At 42.4% G+C, this 20,527-nt stretch overlaps 1 protein-coding gene across 6 annotated transcripts in view; it reads right to left on the minus strand.

The window, feature by feature from the left end:
* The window catches only part of RPH3A (rabphilin 3A), a 480,291-nt gene that overhangs the window by 408,400 nt on the left and 51,364 nt on the right, over positions 1-20,527 (minus strand). The window contains exon 2 of one of the 6 annotated variants that reach the window (XM_073562313.1): positions 1,040-1,139. The exons of 4 other annotated variants lie outside the window; for them this stretch is intronic. The gene's annotated coding sequence lies outside the window, so the exon portion shown is untranslated. Of the gene's footprint in view, positions 1-1,039; positions 1,140-17,380; positions 17,465-20,527 lie in introns of all 6 variants that reach the window. One more of the 6 variants, XM_073562371.1, reaches the window with a different exon arrangement.

Genomic DNA, 20,527 nt, shown 5'->3' on the forward strand with positions numbered 1-20,527 from the left:
TTCCTGGCATTCAGAATACCCAAACTTTATTAATACAGTCATGTGTGAAACATACTAAAAATCCATATGCATTTCATTACCTATGGATTTTCAGGAGTCTGTTATGGGTTCCAGATATAGTTTTTAATTGCATTTAAAGTTAAAGACTGAAAATATTGACGTACTGCAGTAAAGAAAAAAAAACGCCCCGCAGCTCAAACACAGAAAATAAAAAAAAAAAAATCAGTGAATGAAATTTTTGAAATATGATTAATTTTGCTAGTACTGTAAAATCTGTTTGTTTTTTTTAAGCACAAAAAAAATGCACTGAAAAAATGCTACAAAAGTGTGTGGACATACACTAATACTCGGTGTGCCTGCAAGAATTATTGACCTGTTGTGGTTTTCAAAAATGCACCGCACGTCAGTTTACATAGCATATAAAAAATTTTAAAAAAGTACAGTGGATATGAGCTTTCTATAAATCCCATCCAATTTGCTGGAACAGTTAGAGGCTGGTTTTTTTTTTTTTTGCCCAACAAAAATATGCAATGTCAAATGTATCTACTTAAAAGGCTTGTACATGCTCAGAATAACCCTTTGATGGGTGGGTTCATCTGAAGCACTGGTGGCAAATTCATCTACTAGAGCAGGGTTCCCCAACTCCAGTCCTCCACAGGTGAAGCAATTATCACCTGAGCAATACTAAGGAAATCCTGAAAACATGATCTGTTGGTGGGCCTTGAGGACTGGAGTTGGGGAACCCTGTACTAGAGGATATAACGGCACTTGGCTTTCTTCATTGAAGTCTATGGGAGTTAGGAAAGTGCTGAGCAACCACCACCTATGAAGCATATGTTTCATAGCCGGTGACCATTTCATAAGTATGCAAGATAGACTAACTCCTTTAGCATATGTGCACACAGCGTCTTTTAGACTCCAGAAAATCCACCAATTTTTCAGAAAAATACCAGCGGTGTTTTTCATGAAGCGTCTTTCTTGACATTTTTATCCCATCATTTTTGCTACACAAACTTTGTTTTCCGGAATGTAAACTTACATAGCAAGCATCTTCCAATCGGAAACCACCCAAAAGAATGAACATGCTTCTTCTTTTAGCAGTTTCCTGGCTTTCAAAGGACTGAAGAGGTTAAAATAAGCTATAAGAAAACAAAATGTATGTACAGCAAGTCATTTTCACATTGCCATGCATTGGGTTTATATATATATATATATATATATATATATATATATATATATATATATATATATATATATATATATATTTGTCTTATCATGTCTGTCACCAAAATCCTGCGTCGCTGATTGGTCGTGGCAGTTAGGCTGTGACCAATCAGCGACAGTCGCTTAGTCGTCGCGGCAACACGGCCACATTGCTTATTGTACAGGCACATTACAGCCGTTAAAGGCATCACTGCTGCATCGCTCATTACACAGGCACAGTCCTGTACATATACAACACATTAGGTAACAGCAGAACAGTGACTGCAGCTCTGGTTGTAACAGGAGTATATTAGGTAACAGCAGAACAGTGACTGCAGATCTGGGTGTAACTGGACTACAATACATTAGGTAACAGTAGAACAGTGACTGCAGATCTGGGTGTAACTTGCGTACAATACATTAGGTAAGAGCAGAAAAGTGACTGCAGCTCTGGGTGTAACTGGAGTACACTACATTAGGTAACAGCAGAACAGAGACTGCAGCTCTGGGTGTAACAGGAGTATATTAGGTAACAGCAGAACAGTGACTGCAGATCTGGGTGTAACTGGAGTACAATACATTAGGTAACAGCCGAACAGTGACTGCAGATCTGGGTGTAACTGGAGTACAATACATTAGGTAACAGCCGAACAGTGACTGCAGCTCTGGGTGTAACTTGAGTACAATACATTTGGTAAGATCTGAACAGTGACTGCAGCTCTGGCTGTAACAGGAGTATAATACATTAGGTAAGAGCAAAATGGTGACTGCAGCTCTGGGTGTAACAAGAGTATATTAGGTAACAGCAGAACAGTGACTGCAGTTCTGGGTGTAACTGGAGTACAATAGATTAGGTAACAGCTGAACAGTGAGTGCAGCTCTGGGTGTAACTTGAGTACAATACATTTGGTAAGATCTGAACAGTGACTGCAGCTCTGGCTGTAACAGGAGTATAATACATTCGGTAAGAGCAGAATGGTGACTGCAGCTCTGGGTGAAACTGGACTACAATACATTAGGTAACAGCAGAACAGTGACAGCAGCACCTGGTGTAACAGGAGTATAATACACTAGATGTTGGCTCAATTCTATCGCATCGGGTATTTTAGAGTCTCTGTTAAAATAAAAAAATAGTTATATACTCAACTTCTGATGGCCCCCGGACTCTGTCCCTGCTCTCACCACGCACCCGGCATCTTCCGGTTCCAGCAATGCTTAGCGAGAAGGGCTGATGATGACGTCACTCTTGCGAGAGCGCGACGTCATCAGAGGTGTTTCGTGCAATGCATTACTGGAACCGGAAGATGCCGGGAGCGTGGAGAGGAGAGAAAGAGTCCGGGGGCCGTCGGAAGGTGAGTATATAACTATTTTTTATTTTAACAGAGACTCTAGAATACCCGATGCGATAGAATCGGGCCACTATCTAGTTCTTAATATTAGTTTATCACTTTTTGGGCTCATTCACATAACCGTATTTTTGGTCTGAGTGTTACCTTTGGAAATAAACAGACAGCACTTGGAGCAATATTATTCAATGGGGCAGTGCAGATGAGTGATTTTTTTTACTGACCAGATGTGGGGGGGGGGGTGGGCGGAGAAACGGACCCACTGTATGGCATCCGATTTTTAGAGAAAGCCGTTTCCCCCGGCAAAAATAGTGTCAGGGACATCATCCCAAGTTCAAATGGTCTCAGATCAATGATGGCACAATCTGTCTAGCCACCGCACGCCTCTCCCATTCCCGTTAGATCTCTGAGACACGGGTAATGAGACTCAGTGACTGGTGTGCTAGCTTTCATTCTCACATGGTCTCCCGATACATGTGAATTTCCCAGGAGATTAGCGTGAACGATCAGCGTGCTTCTCCTCTGACAATTGGCACAAACACCCATCTGCGGTAGCTTGCAGCAGTGCAACAAGCAGAGTGGGTTGAGTTGAAGTGCCAAAGATCCCAACACCGACAGGTGTATCAGATCTCCGGCACCCATATTAATTTACTATAACATTTACCAGACGGCGGCACAAGCATCCATCTGCTCTAGCTTGCATTAGCACAACAAGCAGAGCGGGTTGAGCTGCAGTGCTGACGATCCCCACAGTTAACACTGACAGGTGGATCGGGGATCACTGGCATCCATATTAATTTAACAAGAGTTTCACAGAGCTATAAAAACTAATCCGCTGGTAATTTAGGAGTTATCAATAACTATTAAAGTGCTGCGTAATAGAAGCCCCAGAACCTAATACTATAACTGGAATATATACAGTGTGACAATGTTGGTAATTTTAACATCAAGCCAATGGATTCTCTTAATGCCTCTAATAAATGGAAACCCAGCCCATTATTATAGGGTCAGTGGCTGGGATTTCATTTATATCATAATTCTGAGATAAATTCACTTGGGAATTAGTAGATCATAGTGGTGCTTATAAAATAATAACTCACACACTATGATCCAATATACATGTTATGATAATTTCATTTAAAATAAAAGGATAACTTCTAGACCGGGGTCACACTTGCAAGTGCAATGCGAGAAACTCGCGCAAGTCTCTCGCCTTAATAACCGGCACTGCCGCCGGCGGTTCGGACCGGAGCGCTCAGCTGCATAGAAAGACATGCAGTCGCACACTCCGGTCCCGAGTGCCGGCGGCAGTGCCGGGTTTTGATGCGCGAGTTTCTCGCATTGCACTTGCAAGTGTGACCCCGACCTTATTCACAATTCCCTTATTTCCCCCCCTTTTTGATTTTTACAGATACATTGCAATTCTAAAACATATGAAACTGTAAAAGGTCCTGGTGAATGATTAATAGCTGCTGTAAAAAACAGATTGCATTTGGAATGAACACACATGACTATGAAAATTGTAGATTCACTCTGAAGGCATCAAAACTATGAATTAACACATGTGGAATTATATAATTAACAAAAAAGTGTGAAACAAGTAAAAATACATCTTATATTCTAGGTTCTTCAAAGTAGGCACCTTTTGCTTTGATTACTGCTTTGCACACTCTTGGCATTCTCTTGATGAGCTTCAAGAGGTAGTCACCGGAAATGGTTTTCACTTCACAGGTGTGCCCTGTTAGGTTTAATAAGTGGGATTTCTTGCCTTATAAATGGGGTTGGGACCATCAGTTGTGTTATGCAGAAGTCTGATGGATACACAGCTGATAGTCCCACTGAATAGACTGTTAGAATTTGTATTATGGCAAGAAAAAAGCAGCTAAGTAAAGAAAAATGAGTGGCCATCATTACTGTAAGAAATGATGGTCAGTCAGTCTGAAAAATTGGGAAAACTTTGAAAGTGTCCCCAAGTGCAGTGGCAAAAACCATCAAGCGCTACAAAGAAATTGGCTCACATGAGGACCGCCCCAGGAAAGGAAGACCAAGAGTCACCTCTGCTGTGGAGGATAAGTTCATCCCAGTCACCAGCCTCAGAAATTGCAGGTTAACAGCAGCTCAGATTAGAGACCAGGTCAATGCCACACAGAGTTCTAGCAGCAGACACATCTCTACAACAACTGTTAAGAGTAGACTTTGTGCAGCAGGCCTTCATGGTAAAATAGCTGCTAGGAAACCACTGCTAAGGACAGGAAACAAGCAGAAGAGACTTTTTTGGGCTAAAGAACACAAGGAATGGACATTAGACCAGTGGAAATCTGTTCTTTGGTCTGATGAGTCCAAATCTGAGATATTTGGTTCCAACGACAGTGACGCAGAAAAGGTGAACGGATGGACTCTACATTCCTGGTTCCCACCGTGAAGCATGGAGGAGGAGGTGTGATTGTGTGGGGGTGCTTTGCTGGTGACACTGTTGGGATTTATTCAAAATTGAAGGCATACTGAACCAGCATGGCTACCACAGCGTCTTGCAGCGGCATGCTATTCCATCCGGTTTGCGTTTAGATGGACCATCATTTATTTTTCAACAGGACAATGACCCCAAACACACCTCCAGGCTGTGTAAGGGCTATTTGACCAAGAAGGAGAGTGATGGGGTGCTACACCAGATGACCTGGCCTCCACAGTCACCAGACCTGAACCCAGTTGAGAAGGTTTGAGGTGAGCTGGACCACAGAGTGTAGGCAAAAGTGCTAAGCATCTCTGGGAACTCCTTCAAGACTGTTGTAAGACCATTTCCGGTGACTACCTCTTGAAGCTCATCAAGAGAACGCCAAGAGTGTGCAAAGCAGTAATCAAAGCAAAAGGTGGCTACTTCGAAGAACCTAGAATATAAGACATATTTTCAGTTGTTTCACACTTTGTTAGTTATATAATTCCACATGTGTTAATTCATAGTTTTGATGCCTTCAGAGAGAATCTACAATTTTCATTGTCATGAAAATAAAGAAAAAAACTTTGGTCTGTACTGTGTATATATATATAAAAAACACACACATATACATATGTGCTTGTGAGTCTACCCTTCCTGCCAAGTTTCAGGTGGAATTTAAAAAAAAGAAAAGAAAAAAGTTACGTCCACATACCCATTTCAAAAACCATTTAACTTCAAGCACTCTTTACTTGTAATTGTAACACTTCATAGATGCAATATTTCTAGCATTTTTCAAGATCTATTAAGTCTATAAGAGAAAAAATACTAGAAATGTCACATCTTGAGTACGTCGCATAAAAAAAAAAAAAAAAAAAAACCACAACACAACAACAATGCCAAAGCCACTGTAAATGGAGGCGCTAGAAAAGGCATTGGGCAAATTAATCAAAGCTTTTACATCACTTTTTGCAGAGTAGCTAAAAAAATCTGCGGCTTTTCTCATTTGCATGCCACTTTGGATCAGATCTGCCAAAATGGACAGAGCCGGGGTGAATACAGGGTGTGATCACGCCCGCCCATCCAGTTCAGGAAAAGTGATGACATTTGTTTATGACAGATATGCTATTCCAATCTCTGAATGGTGGAGCACTTCTGGCTTGGCACGGCACACAGAGGTGCACACCTCTTCTACTCCATCAAGACTGGCATAACGTGAGCGTGCACTATACCAATCTTGATGAATCAGCCCCATTGTGTGTAGTGCATTTTATGTGGCATTTCAGTCACTGCTTATTATTTTGACAGGTTTACAGTAAAAGCTATTATGTATTCATATCCATAATGTATTTTGATCTGTAAACTAGTGTTATATTATCTTATATTTTCCACTCATATTTTTTATGGTTTTCCAATGTGTCCAAGAAAAATCTTAGCTCTGATTTTTTGAGTTGGCCAGAAAAGCTTAGCCTTCCAGCTGTGTCTTCATAAGGTCTCTAATGGGTTAATCTATTCAATAGTTTTCTAGGTTTCCAAAGCTCCCAGCTCTCTTTTTTAATCAATATTCTTTCCCGTAATCCAGCCCCTGACACTGCACTAAGCCTCCAGACATCCCCAGTCACAGTCTGATATAAGGGGAATATTGCGATTGTTCAACCTCTTGGCAATCTTGCAGTCTTTCAGCATTCCAAGTGCTGTGGCTGGACTGGCAATTACATTTTCAATTTATTTGTCAATTAGGATCCCCTGGTTACTTTTTTCTCCTACAATGTGTGTCGCTGATACCTCCTGCTACCTTGCTGTAATGCCCATCAGTTTGAATTACCCAGATGCAATGGATTTGGCATGGCCCTATTGTAATACGCAGCCTTCGTGAAATCACATGAGAAGGTTCATGAATTGCACCAACATGTATATACCACAAAAGCAATATTGTATTTGCAAAGATTATTTCCCATGTCATCTTGGGTTTACAGTTGCAATCAGAATTATTAAAAGCCCTCTGCAAATTTGTTTTTTGTTTTTTTTAATTTGTTTTGTTTTTTTAAGGAGTTTTTGAAAACTTTATTCTGGTTGCAATAAACCAAAACAAATTAAAGGTCTTAACACAACTAATAGAACAAGTGGCTTCCAAATTCACAAGGGCTTTTCATAGTTCGGCTATGTGCAGCCTGAGGTTTGTTAGGTGTCAAAAAACCATGTCTCCTTCAAGCCAAAATCTCTTCAAAAAAATCTACTTTTTAGGGAAGGTTTTGGAGTTTTTCTTTTCCTGAAGCAATTTTGAAGAGTTTTGGAAGAGGGTTTTTTTTTCCCCTGAAGAGACCGTTTTGCTGCCTTTAAATTTGACAGTGCCTGGTTTGGAGAGATTTCCTAATATGAACAGCAAAGTGGACTTGAAGCAGCTTTTGAGGAGGGTTTTGAAGAGGATCTACTAAGAATAAAATCCTCAAAAACTTCAGTGAACACACCCTTAGTAAAGCACCCACTTGGTTGTTTTGATCTCCTGCAAATATGATCCACAGTCAGACACTACTGTATCTTCTCGCAGGATTCGTGAGGATTCTTAATTCATTCCTAATGAGCAATTACCTCCAGGTCTCTAATATTGTGTATATACTGTAACTGCCTTCTTTAATCCCCGTCAAAGATTTGCTATTGGGTTAAAACCAGGGCAGCCATCAGGGCATGACAGCCCTTACTGCTGTATGGGGCCCGGTGAATAGCAGTACAGAAGGGGGGCCCGCATGTCAGGGGCCCCACTCCTGTTCTTCTAGTCATCGGGCTCAAATTGCTGTGCACTGCGGCCGGGCCCCAAGTGCTGTGCGCTGTGGCTGGGCCTGCGGCACACATCAGAAGAGCCGCAACAGCGGCCGACATTAGATGAGAGCTGTGCAGAAGTGGAAGAGGTGAAGGACCTGTGGTGACGTCCTCAGCTCCGCACCCTGATCATATGACGTCACCACAAGTCCTTCAGCTCACAGCGGCAGCTGTATCTTCACTACAGGAGCGCGGCCAGGTAAGAATAAAGTTTTTTTTTTTTTTATTTAATTATTGAAAGCTTCCAATATGTTTCCCTTGTGTCTCCATCCTGCCAGGGCAGATTGAAGGCACATGGGCAGATTGGAGTGTGACACTGGGGGCAGGATGGAGACATGGGGCAGAATGGAGACACGGGGCAGAATGGAGATACGGGGCAGAATGGAGATACGGGGCATGATTAGAGACACGGGGGCAGGATGAAAGTCATGGGGGCATGATTGGAGACACGTGGGCAGGATTGAAGATACAGGGGGCAGAATGGACATACGGGGCATGATTGGTGACATGGGGCAGAATGGAGATACGGGGCATGATTGGAGACTCAGGGGGCAGAATGTTGACACGGGGGCAGTATTGGAGATACAGGGGGCAGAATGAAGATACGGGGCATGATTGGAGACACGGGGCATGATTGGAGACACGGGGCATGATTGGAGACACAGGGGGCAGAATGGAGATACGGGGCATGATTGGCGACACAGGGGGCAGAATGAAAGACATGGGGGTATGATTGGAGACACTAGGGGCATGAGTGAAGACACAGGGGGCAGGATGAAAGACATGGGGCATGATTGGAGACACTGGGGGCAGGATTGAATACACTGGGGGCAAGACTGGAGACAGATGGGGCAGGGTTGAAGACAGATGGGGCAGGGTTGGAGACAGATGGGGCAGGGTTGGAGACAGATGGGGCAGGATCATGGGGCAGGATGGATACGACGGAGACAGATGGAGCAAGATGGGGAAATCATATGTGGCAGAATGGATACTCATGAGGGCAGGATGAGAGAACATATGGCTGAAGCCAGGAATGAGACACACGGGGGCCAGGATGGGGGATATTATTACCATAGGGGCTAATTAAGGGATATTATTACTGCAGTGATGTATTTATTTTATTTTTTGAGAATATTGTTTTAAATGGGGGGGCTGTCCTGTTACTGTGTAGAGTGATACTGTGTTGCATTTTTTTCTTCATGTGGTGTAATGTAGAAGTTGGAAAAAAAATAAGTAATGTGTTCTGCAAGTGGAGTTCTAGATAACTGTTATTTCCTGCAGAGACGAGTCCTGGCTGGAAGACGTGATGGCGATCTGTGCTGGATGAAAGATGAAAAGCAAAGATGAAGAACTTTGCGGTAAGCTTAACATCTGTTGTGGGTAAAATTTTTGAAGGGTTTCTAAGGGATACCATTATGGAATATCTCAATGCTAATAAATGTTTAACTCCATATCAACATGGATTTATGAAGGATCGCTCCTGTCAAACTAACCTGATCAGCTTCTATGAGGATGTAAGCTCTCAAATGGACCAAGGAGAATCATTGGATGTCATTTATCTCGACTTCTCTAAAGCATTTGACACTGTCCCACATAAAAGATTGGTAAGTAAGATGAGAAAGCTTGGGCTAGGGGAAAATGTGTGTAGATGGGTAGGTAACCGGCTTAGTGATAGAAAACAAAGAGTGGTTATTAATGGTGCATACTCAGATTGGGCCAGGGTTACTAGTGGGGTACCACAGGGTTCTGTATTGGGCCCCCTACTATTTAATATTTATTAATGATCTAGTGGATGGCTTACACAGTAAAATATCAGTATTTGCAGATGATACAAAACTATGTAAGGTAGTTAACACAAAGGAGGACAGTTTGCAACTACAGACAGATTTGAGTAAATTGGAGAATTGGGCTGAAAATGGCAAATGAGGTTTAACACAGATAAGTGTAAGGTTATGCACATGGGAAGGAGAAACAGATGCTACAATTACTTACTAAATGGGAAACTGCTGGGGAAAATCAGACATGGAAAAAGACAGGCATCTTAGTCAATAAGAAGCTAAATTGGAGTGGCCAGTGTCAGGCAGCTGCCACCAAAGCAAATAGGGTCATGGGATGCATTAGAAGAGGTCTGGGGACACGAGATGAAAACATAATTCTCCCTCTATACAAATCACTCGTCAGACCACACTTGGAGTATTGTGTGCAATTTTGGACGCCGGTGCTCAAGAAAGACATTACTGAACTTGAAAGGGCTCAAAGGCGGGCTACTAAAATGATAAATGGAGTTGGTTCACTACAATACCCAGAAAGGTTATCAAAATTAGATCTATTTACTCTAGAAAAGAGAAGACTTAGGGGAGACCTAATATATATGTACAAGTATATCAGAGGGCAATACAGAGATCTCTCCAACGAACTGTTTGTACCAAGGACTGTGACAAGAACAAGGGGGCACTCTCTTCGTTTGGATTAAAGACAATTTCTGCACCAGCATAGAAGAGGGCTCTTCATGGTAAGAGCAGTGAGGCTCTGGAATTCTCTTCCTGAGGAAGTGGTGATGGCCAACTCACTGAATGAATTTAAGAAAGGAATGGATGCTTTTCTTGTGGGTAACAGTATAGAAGGTTACGAATAACATAATATTATAGGTAGATGATTGACCCAGCTTAGGGGAAGGAATTTTTTTCCCTATGGAGAAAATAGGCTTCTACTCTGTGGGTTTTTTGCCTTCCCCACGATCAACAATGCAGAACAGCTGCACTAAAAATAGGCTGAACTAGATGGACATAAGGTCTTCCTTCAGCCTTCAAAACTATGTTACTATGTAACTTCACCTAGAGACGTCACTGGAGAGTTAGTGTGTTACCTATACACTGACACTATACACAAAGCTCCTGTGTATAATGTCATGGATCACTGTATTACCTGTACACAGACACTGCATACTAAGTACAGATCTCCTGTGTATAATGGCACTTATGGTTGGCACTTATGGTGACATTAGTATTGTGATTTTTTTTTTTTTATTACTGATCAGTATTGTAGTATTCATTCACTATGTGGTGGTAATATGTGGTCTGGACGTGGTGTAGCGGTATTTGTTCCTTGTATGTGGTATTATTTGGTCACTATGTGGTGGTAATATGTGGTCTGGTCATGGTGTGGCGGTATTTGTTCCTTGCATGTGGTATTATTCGGTCACTGTGGTGGTAATATGTGGTCTGTACATGGTGCGGTGGTATTTGTTCCTTGTATGTGGTATTATTCGGTCACTGTGGTGGTAATATGTGGTCTGTACATGGTGCGGTGGTATTTGTTCCTTGTATGTGATATTATTCGGTCACTGTGGTGGTAATATGTGGTCTGGTCATGGTGTAGCGGCATTTGTTCCTTGTGTGTGAAATTGGTCATTTTAAATATTGAAAAATAAATAAAAAGATATCTAAATTGTATTGCATATTTTAACAAATATTTAATAGGTTACAGTAGAGTAGGGCTCGGCCAAAAGTGTCTACCGTTTTATGGTGGTGGCTTAAAAAATCTTTTGGCCAAAACAAAAGCTGCTAGCTATATGTGTGATCTGGAGATGGGAACTGTTAATGTGTGATAGGTGAGAAGTGGAGTTTTCCAAAGAGAGCGTGGTGGGACTGTGGACAGTTCGAGGGGTGGAGCCTGGGTGGAGTCTCAAGGGGGCCCTGAAAATTTTGCCAGTATGGGGCCCCGAAATTCCTAGTGGCAGCCCTGGTTAAAACTGTTGCAGCCACTCCAGAATAACTTCTGAAAACAAGCTATGGTGGGCTTAGAGATAGGTTTGGGATCATTCCTCTGGTAGAGGGACTAATAAAGACAAAGCTACAGCTTCCCAATTAAAAAAAAAAAAAGCAGTTTTTCCTGTGATTTCATGATACTTGATTTATTCAATCTTGTCCTCACCATGCTGCAGGCTTCCAGTGCCAGAAAAAGCAAAGCATCCTTGAGCATCATCAAGCCTGTTAGGCAGGGTGTTCTTTTCCGTGTATGCTTCACACTTTCTCCTACAGACATATTGCTGATACATAGGCCTTAAAGGGAATCTGTCACCCCAATTTTTGGCCTATAAGCTGCGGCCACAGCCATCAGGGGCTTATCTACAGCATTCTGTAATGCTGTAAATAAGCCACCGATGTAACTTGAAAGATGAGAAAAGAAGAGTTAGATTATACTCACCCCGGCATCCGGTCCGATGGGTGTCGCCGTCCGGTCCGGCGCATCCCATCTTCTAGCCGACATCCTCCTTCTTACTTCTGCTGCGGCTCCTGCGCAGGTGTACTTTCTCTGCCCTGTTGAGGGAAGAGTAAAGTACTGCAGTGCGCAGGCGACGCACCTCTCTGACCTTTCCCGGTGCCTGCGCACTGCAGTACTTTACACATGCCTACGTACCCAGTGTTAAAGATAGGGTACGCACGCCACATGTCGAGGTAGGCGGAGCTGACGGGAGGAGGTGCAGCCGTGGGCAGAGATTCACAGAGGAAATCCGCAGCCCTCCGGCACGTCTGCCAAACGCTAGTGTGAAACTAGCCTTATATTATTTGTTTTGAGCTACTTAAATTATTCTTGTCTCATTGGTTTAAGCAGAACGTTTGTAAATTGTTAATTTACTTAAATGTACCTAATTTTCAAAAGGAAGTTAAATAAATAATTACTTCCATGAAACTTGCTGTGCCCTAAGCCGGTGTTAATCTATATGTAACGTAGTGCAAGTGCAATTATTTACCGATTGCCCGCATTCCCCAATTTCCAGTGCTGCCAAGTTCCTCTTTTCACTACCCCTTCATTGCCCGAATGTCATAATTATACGAGGCCTCCAGAGCTGAAACTTGGACTTTTAGGGTGTTAACCGCAAGTCTGAACCTGCGCCCTTTCTGCAGGAGCTCTACTATGGCAGGGATAAGACCCTTCCCGGAAAGGTCTGCTGAATGGAAATTTAAAGCTTTCCCTGCAAGAGGGTGCCAATTAAGTCATCTGAGAAACCCCTTAGCTTCAGTAACTACCTATCAAATTCTGTGCCGTGAGGCGTAGACCTTTGACCTGAGGGTGGTAACAGGGTCTTTGCGAGCGTAGGTCCCAATCCAGAGGGAGAACCCATGACATGGCTCTCAGCCATGAAACCCATGGCTTTTTGGCTCAAACGGGCTATTAAGATGACTCTCGCTCCTTATTGCCTTATCATCCTGGTAACAGTTGGTGACAGTAACATCGGAGGGTCTGGTGAAGGGCGTCTAGTACATCCAAACTGTCTTTTCTGTACAGTGGAGCGAACCTTTCGACCTGCCTATTGGCCCTTGTAGCAAACAGGTCTATCTCCGGCATGCCCCATATAGCCGCTATCATCCTGAAGATGCGCCAGCTGAGCACCCATTTCCCTTGATGCAGGGTAGTGTGGCTGAGGAGGTGTGCTCTGGAGTTGTCCACTCCTCTGACATGGAGAGCAAACAGGGACAGGCTCTGAAGTTGTTTACTACCCTGACCAGGAGGGTCAATAGGCACAACAGGTGTGTTTTGGCTCTCTGCAGGATTCTTTCTGAGGTAGATATCAGAGTTCATGACCGTATTCCTCCTCATACTGTGAAGGTACCATACCATGAAGCATCATGAAGTAATATGAGGCCATATGAAGTACCATGAAGCACTAATTACCATGAAGCACCATGAAGCACCCTGAAGTACTATGAAGTACCATGATGCAATATGAAGCACTATGAAGGTACTATAAAGTACCATGAAGTAATATGAAGCACTATGAAGAAATCTGAAGTACTATGATGCAATACTAAGTATGATGTAGTACTATGAAGTACCATGAAGTAATATGAAGTATTATGAAGCAAAATGATGCACTATGAAGTACTATGAATTACTATGATGAAATATGAAGTACTATGATGCAATACTAAATATGATGTAGTACTATGAAGTACCCTGAAGCAATATGAAATATTATGAAGCAAAATGATGCACCATGAAGCACTACGAAGTACTATGATGCAATACTAAGTATGACGTAGTACTATGAAGTACCATGCACTACTATTATGCCATCTGAAGTACTATGATGCAAAACTAAACATGATTAAGTACTATGAAGTACGCTGAAGCAATATGAAATACTATGACTTACTATGATGCAAACAAGAAGCACAATGAAGTCCTGCTATGACATACGATGGCGTACTAAGACATATCATGAAGTACCATGGAGTACCATGAAGCAATATGATGTGCTATGGCACACTATGATGCACTATGATGCCACCAGAAGTACTAAGAAGTACTATGAGATATAATAACGTACTATGATGTATCATGAAGTACCATGGAGTACCCTGAAGTACCATGAAGCAATATGATGCAATATGGCATACTATGATGCAACCAGAAGTACTATGAAGTACTATGATGTACTATGACATACCACGAAGTACCATGAAGCAATATGATGCGCTATAGCATTCTGATGTACTATGATGCAACCAGAAGTATTATGAAGTACCATAACATACCATGAAGCATTATGACGTACAATGAATTATATCATTGGCTGTGTGTGCTTCACTCTTTGCGCCTTTTTCTTTTTCCTTTTGATTCATCTTTGGCGCATGTTTGCACCGGGCCGTAGTATTTGGTAATTTATACAGTGGTGTCCACCTTTCACTGCATATCTTTCGTACTATGAAGCACCATGAAGTACTATGAAGTCCCATGAAGAATTCAATGATGCAGTATGATTCATAGAGGCGCTATGATGTAATACGATGTATCCAGACTCTATTATACCATATGATATACATAGGCTCCATGGGGTACAGATAGACTTACGGCCCCGCTTGAAGGTGCCAAACAAGAGAACAGGCCCACAGTTACATTCAAGGGGCACCCTCTCAGAGTTCCAGATAACCTCCACTCTGAATGGTACATCTCAATTGTCAGAGTGACCTCACCCGAAGGAGCCAATTAACGATCCGCAGCTGGCAATCTTCACGGAGACAAGGTGCTGGATCGTGCCCTTTATGGGTGGAGTAGTTAAGTTGCAAGAAAAGGTCTAAACTATAAAATCGAACCATACGCTACAGAGTCATTCTGAATTCCCCCATAAGGCTCTGTGCAGACAAACATGCAATTAACTGAAGTCAGATCAAAATATGTTGCCTTACCAAGGCATAGAAGCCCATCTCTGTAAGCATACCTCAGCACTTGTGTGTGTGCCCCTAGGACTGCTACCAGTATGCTGCTGTCTACCAGGATCTATGACTGGTATTCCATTCTGGTACTTGCCTGGCTTCCAGCTACTTAGCTGCTGCCATCTAACAAGAGCAGTCACATTCGGACTGGAATGACTGCCGACCCTCGGAGAGCAGGAGGAAGAGTGAGTGAACTCCTCCAGACTGCTTCACTGACCCCTGCCGAGTGCTGTAGCCACCAATTGCAAGCTGAGGGTCCAGCTATACTGAGCTTCCCCTTCAGGGAGTAGGGTGAGGTTAGACCTTCGGCCTGTGCACTTTTTTTTTTTTTTTCACACATCAACCAGATCAGGGATCTTCAGCTGGTCTCCCACTCTGGTAATTGCTCGGCCTTCATCTGCTCAGCAGCGACCTAAAGAGAGCAGCCTCGCGTCTCCTTGATGATTAACACATGGTACCGGCTGTGGAAACTCAGCCTAAGACGTGGTCTGTTTCACCGTCTACCACCTCTTTCCGTGGAACCTCTCTTTCTAGAGCGTCCACTCCTTCCGCTGCTCTACGGTAGCACCACCAGCACTTCATGTGAGTGTACCTTGCACCGCCATACGAGGCGTTCTGAGACGTGGTTCGCTTTCCTGTCTATCACTTTTATCCATGGCCATATGAGGCCTTCAACTGCAGACCATCTGCGCAAACGCGTGCCAGTTCCACTCCAGCCATATTGTGCTGTATCCATGTGCGAGGATGGCCACACCTGGACCCCTGCCTCACGCAGTCATTATCAGCCGAGGGGTGAGTCAATCTGCCGCGGCTCTCATCGTCCCTCTGGGACTCAGGCCCACCATGCCAAGCCGCCGGCTGCTGGCTTTCTGCGCCTCTCATACGCGCCAGGACGGCCTCTCCCGGTCTACGCTGTCAGACCTGACCATACCACTGACCATCGGCAAGGAGTCAGGTATGGAATCAGTGTTCAGCATCTTACCACGTCCTTTGTGAGCTTGGTGCTCCATTCCCGACCTCGCGTCATACCTGGGGGTGCCGGTAGCCTTGACGCTGAGTCGCGCTCTCACCCTGAGCCAGGACGCTCTGGTCCATAATGTGTTCTCCAAGGGGAGTCTCCATAGGTGCTGGCTCCTGCCACTCTATGCACCGTACGTGAGCCAGGCACACCGTTACCAGGCCTCATGCTGCATTACCAGCTATGGGGGGAATTGAATATCAGATTTTCCCCGAAGCTGCTTCCAGCTCTGGGGCCCCTGCAGCTCATATGGATGCTGTACAGGCGGCAACCAGGCCAGGTATCCTCTTCTCTCTATGGGTTCCTTCAAGGAACAGGAAACCAACTGAGGGAGCGAGGGGGACTGCCCCTTTTATCTCTCTGTAGGTTTCCTGTTCCTAGGGTCGGATCCCCTCTCAGTGGGTGCTCTTGTGGCGAAGAGAAAAATCATAACTTTGCAATGCCTGGGGATCATCAAATAAAACATACAGAATAGACAAGTACTGATATTAATGAACAAGTATGTTTCTTAATTTCATTCACATCTGGTTTAGAGTATCATCATGAGTAACTAACATTTATGAAATTAGCTGTACTTTTGTTTGTTACAGTAATAATAATTCAAACAGTTTTAATTAGCAAAAATATATATGCAATTAAGCACATGCCATGGGCATTTCTAGGAACAAGTTGAATTAATTCATGTTAGACTGAAATAAGTTTCAAATAGAAAGGATGAATGAAGCCAGCTTGAAATATTTAACCGCCTAGTCTTATCTTGTAAAATTACGGCATATTGCTTTGTGAGATGGGGGTTTGATCTCTGGATTCCCCATTGATCTATATAAAATTTTTCCCTGCACAAATCTGCTACAGAAATATAGTAGAGTCCAATTCAAGTTACTAAGGGCCATGGTGCCGTTGTCTGCACAGATTGTGATGACCTCGTAACAACCAGTATAGTGATCTTATATTGGTTATTAGGGACTTTATGCCTCATTATCATAAAAACACATTAATTCTGAATATTGTGTGCACAGAAAGTCATGCAGTCACAGGTTGGGGGGGCCGGCTCTAAGAGAGATCCAGACCCCTAATAACAAGATAAATCTTTCTTTAACCATTCCTGCATATCAATTACTCCAATATACATGGCATTTAATTTTCAAACTACAAGATAAATAGATGTAAAAAGAGAAAATAAGTTGTCAAAAAAAAAAAAAATAGATTAATAAAACTATAAAAAAAAGCACGAGTTTAAAAATATAAGAAAAATCCGGACATTCGAGTGGCTGACCAACTTCCCCTCCAAAAAAAAATTATGAAAAGACAGGATATGTATTAATAAAATAAATAAAGCTATACTCACCATCGTTAAGCCCCATCACTCTAAGGCAGGACCTTTGGTGGTGTCTGCCATGACACAAAGTGATGACGTCCCAATGGGAAATCGCTGGAAATCAAATTTTTGGGAAAAATTCAGCCACGTTGGAGAGCTCAATTTTCAAAAGATTTGCTCATCTCTACTGCCAAGATCTGTGATTTACCGGTACCTCGGATAATTGAGAGTATGGCTTCTTTTATCATTTTATAAAATGCCCTGTGTTATTATGATTTGGGGAAGTCAGACAACCCCATTAAGTCACAAAATGTGTGATATTAAGAGAATTAAGGATGAAAGTAAAAAAATAAAAATACATTTTTGTGCAAAGTAATAACTATAATGCAATGATGCTCAACAGCTTACTTTAATAAAACTGCAAACACGCATTAATGTTGTAGATGTTTAGAAGCTTAGAGGTCTATTGGAAAGGCCCAGCGTTAAAACATTCTCACTAGTTTAAGCACAAATACTAAAAGCCTTCACACGTACACAAGCTACTTCATATATGATCAATACATTAGAAACAAATGTAGCGCACAAACTCATTGTATCTTGTCTGAATGGGAAAATGAGGGCAGTCAAGTTAAAAGACTGCAATGAAGTAGTGTTTTTCCAATGGGGCATGGCTGATGATGGTGTAGCTACTCTGATTAATCACCTACAAAATAATAATGATTTTGTGTTTAGGTTATTTATCTGCTGCTTCAAGAGCCAGACTCCCAAGAGTGAACATTATAATACATTTGCACCACCGGTTTTAATAGTATACTGCACAGTGCATGGAGCAAGGCATAGGCTTTATTCTACATTAAAAGAAGGATAAAATATCGCCTCGAGGCAGAACATTTCATAAGAAAATATTAAGTTAATAGCTGTGAAAATTAAAAAGGTGGAAAGTAACATCAATACTGTACATGACGTTATTCACGTCTATAAGAGAGAGTTCCGTTAATCCTGGCAAAGGCATATGAAATCTGTAAAATTCGCCTGGTCACATGGATTTTTCCGGTTAAGTCAATTAGGAAAAAAGTTTTTTTCTGCAAATTTAATGTCCCTTTTTCTGCTCTACAGTCTCCCTAGACCTCGGGGTATAATAAACATAAGATTTAAATAATAAAAAAATCCTTATACACCTTTCTGCTCACCTCTCCAGTCCCTCAGCTCCTCAACATCACCTGTCTTAGTCCTCATTGGTCTGATCCCAGACCTCTTATGCTACTCTAGACTTTTTGGCTCTGATATGTGTGTGTAAGGGTGTGACAGGGACAGTCATACACCTCTCCCACTGAAGAGAACATTATATGGTTTTATTGTGTGTAGATCCTAATAGGCACTAAGGTGTGCAGTTAATGTATATTGTAACATATAGGGTTAAGTACAGGACACAGGTATAGATAAGCAATGTGAAAGTGCAGTGGTGGGCACTATAGAATTAGGAAGTAGATAGGTACAGGTTAATAAACAGTTAGTGTTTTTGAGAACTGCCTAGATGGAAGGGGCTGTGTCAGTTAATTGGTGGGACACTTCCAGATTACAAGCAGTCTGAGGGAGAGGTGTGAATTGAGATGGAGAGATAGCAACAGTGGAAAAATACAAAAAACACAAGGAGCACCAGCTGTTCAGCAGCAGGAGAAAGTCAGCCATAAACTCTTAGCGTACATTCCTGGAATGTTTGAGCCAACAGTCCAACTTAGTTACTTAGAAGTGTGCCTCAATATCTTCCTAGAAGAGGAAGTTGGATGAGGGGGGAAAAAAAAAAAAAAAAAAAAAAAAAAAAAAAAAAAAAATCGCATGAGGGAGTTAAGATGGGACCCTTGGAAACTGCAGATCCAGGCAATACCATTAGCTAGTGAAGCCAGGCCAGGAAGGGACTGCTCAGGATAGGCAAACATCAGATCGTGCTGTGTTATGGACTTTGAAAGCAGAAACTTTTGTGCCAAATACCGTGTATCTCATAATGATGAAAATGAATGGTTAAGTAAAGTTCTTTACTATTTGATGTCCCCTAATGTGTGTGCGGTGGTTTCTGAAGCTGAACAACCAGAGAAGGCAGAGGCCCGTGATCAAACCACAAGTACTGCACCCCACACACACACATGAAATTCGGAACACTGTTTACTTGTAGTGTGTCAGGGTTTGGGAACACAGAAGCTCATCGCCCATGACTACCACCCTGTGCCTCTTACATGTAGGGAGGGTTCTCTGCATGGGCTTGTAATGTCACTGCATACATCATGACATCATGATATCATCAAAGCCTGATGGCCCAGTCTAGCATGAGAGGCCCGGGAATTTCATTTTGAGCAGCAGCGATAAGAAAAGGCAGAGAGTATCAGATAGGCGATGTTGAGGTTTGGAAGAACGAGAAAGTAGTAAGAGGCAAGGAAATTATAAAGATTTTATTTTGATGGCCTTTTATGGTTTTAAAAAATGGAAACATTGGCTACTATTCTTCTGAATCCACGCACTAGTGAATTACAAAAAAAATCTGTGTTTTGGCAACTGTGGACATTTATAAAAATTTAGTAAAGTGCAATTCCACACAAATTATATTCATTCAGCTTATCTGCCCATATGGGCTTGCAAGACCTGCCCAGCCATAAATTAGGTTCGGCTCCACAAATTGTGCAAAATAATAAAAATAAATACCTTGGCAAATACTGTTACCTTTCACAATTCTTGCTCCATCTGGACAGATTTATAACAGTAGCCACTGACCACTAGAGATGGGGGGAGGGGGTCGATTTGCAGGACTCGGGTCCATCAGCCAGGTAGCAGTAATCTGTCACCACTGAATGGGAGGCCTGTGAATTTCCTTACCTCCTAGTTTTTTGCTTATAAGCCAGGCTGGAAAGCCAGAAGGTAAGGAGATTCCCAGGCCTTCCGTCCAGTAGTAACAGATTGCTGACCTGGCCGGTGGACCAGAGTCCCACAAGTCGATTTTCTCTTCTCTAAATGACAATAATGTAAATTATACAGAGCTTCAAGGTACACTAGCTCAGAATTCGACATTAGTTATATTTGCAGTGGAATGAAAACAATCTCTTGTTGGAAGGAGACCAAGTAGCAAACACCAAATGAGAAATGATAGATGGTCTATTTAAAAAAAAACAAAAAAAAAAACTTGCAACT

Source organism: Dendrobates tinctorius, unplaced genomic scaffold (genome assembly GCF_039654945.1).
Source record: "Dendrobates tinctorius isolate UK_male_01 unplaced genomic scaffold, ASM3965494v1 ptg000003l, whole genome shotgun sequence".
Lineage (NCBI taxonomy): Eukaryota > Metazoa > Chordata > Amphibia > Anura > Dendrobatidae > Dendrobates > Dendrobates tinctorius.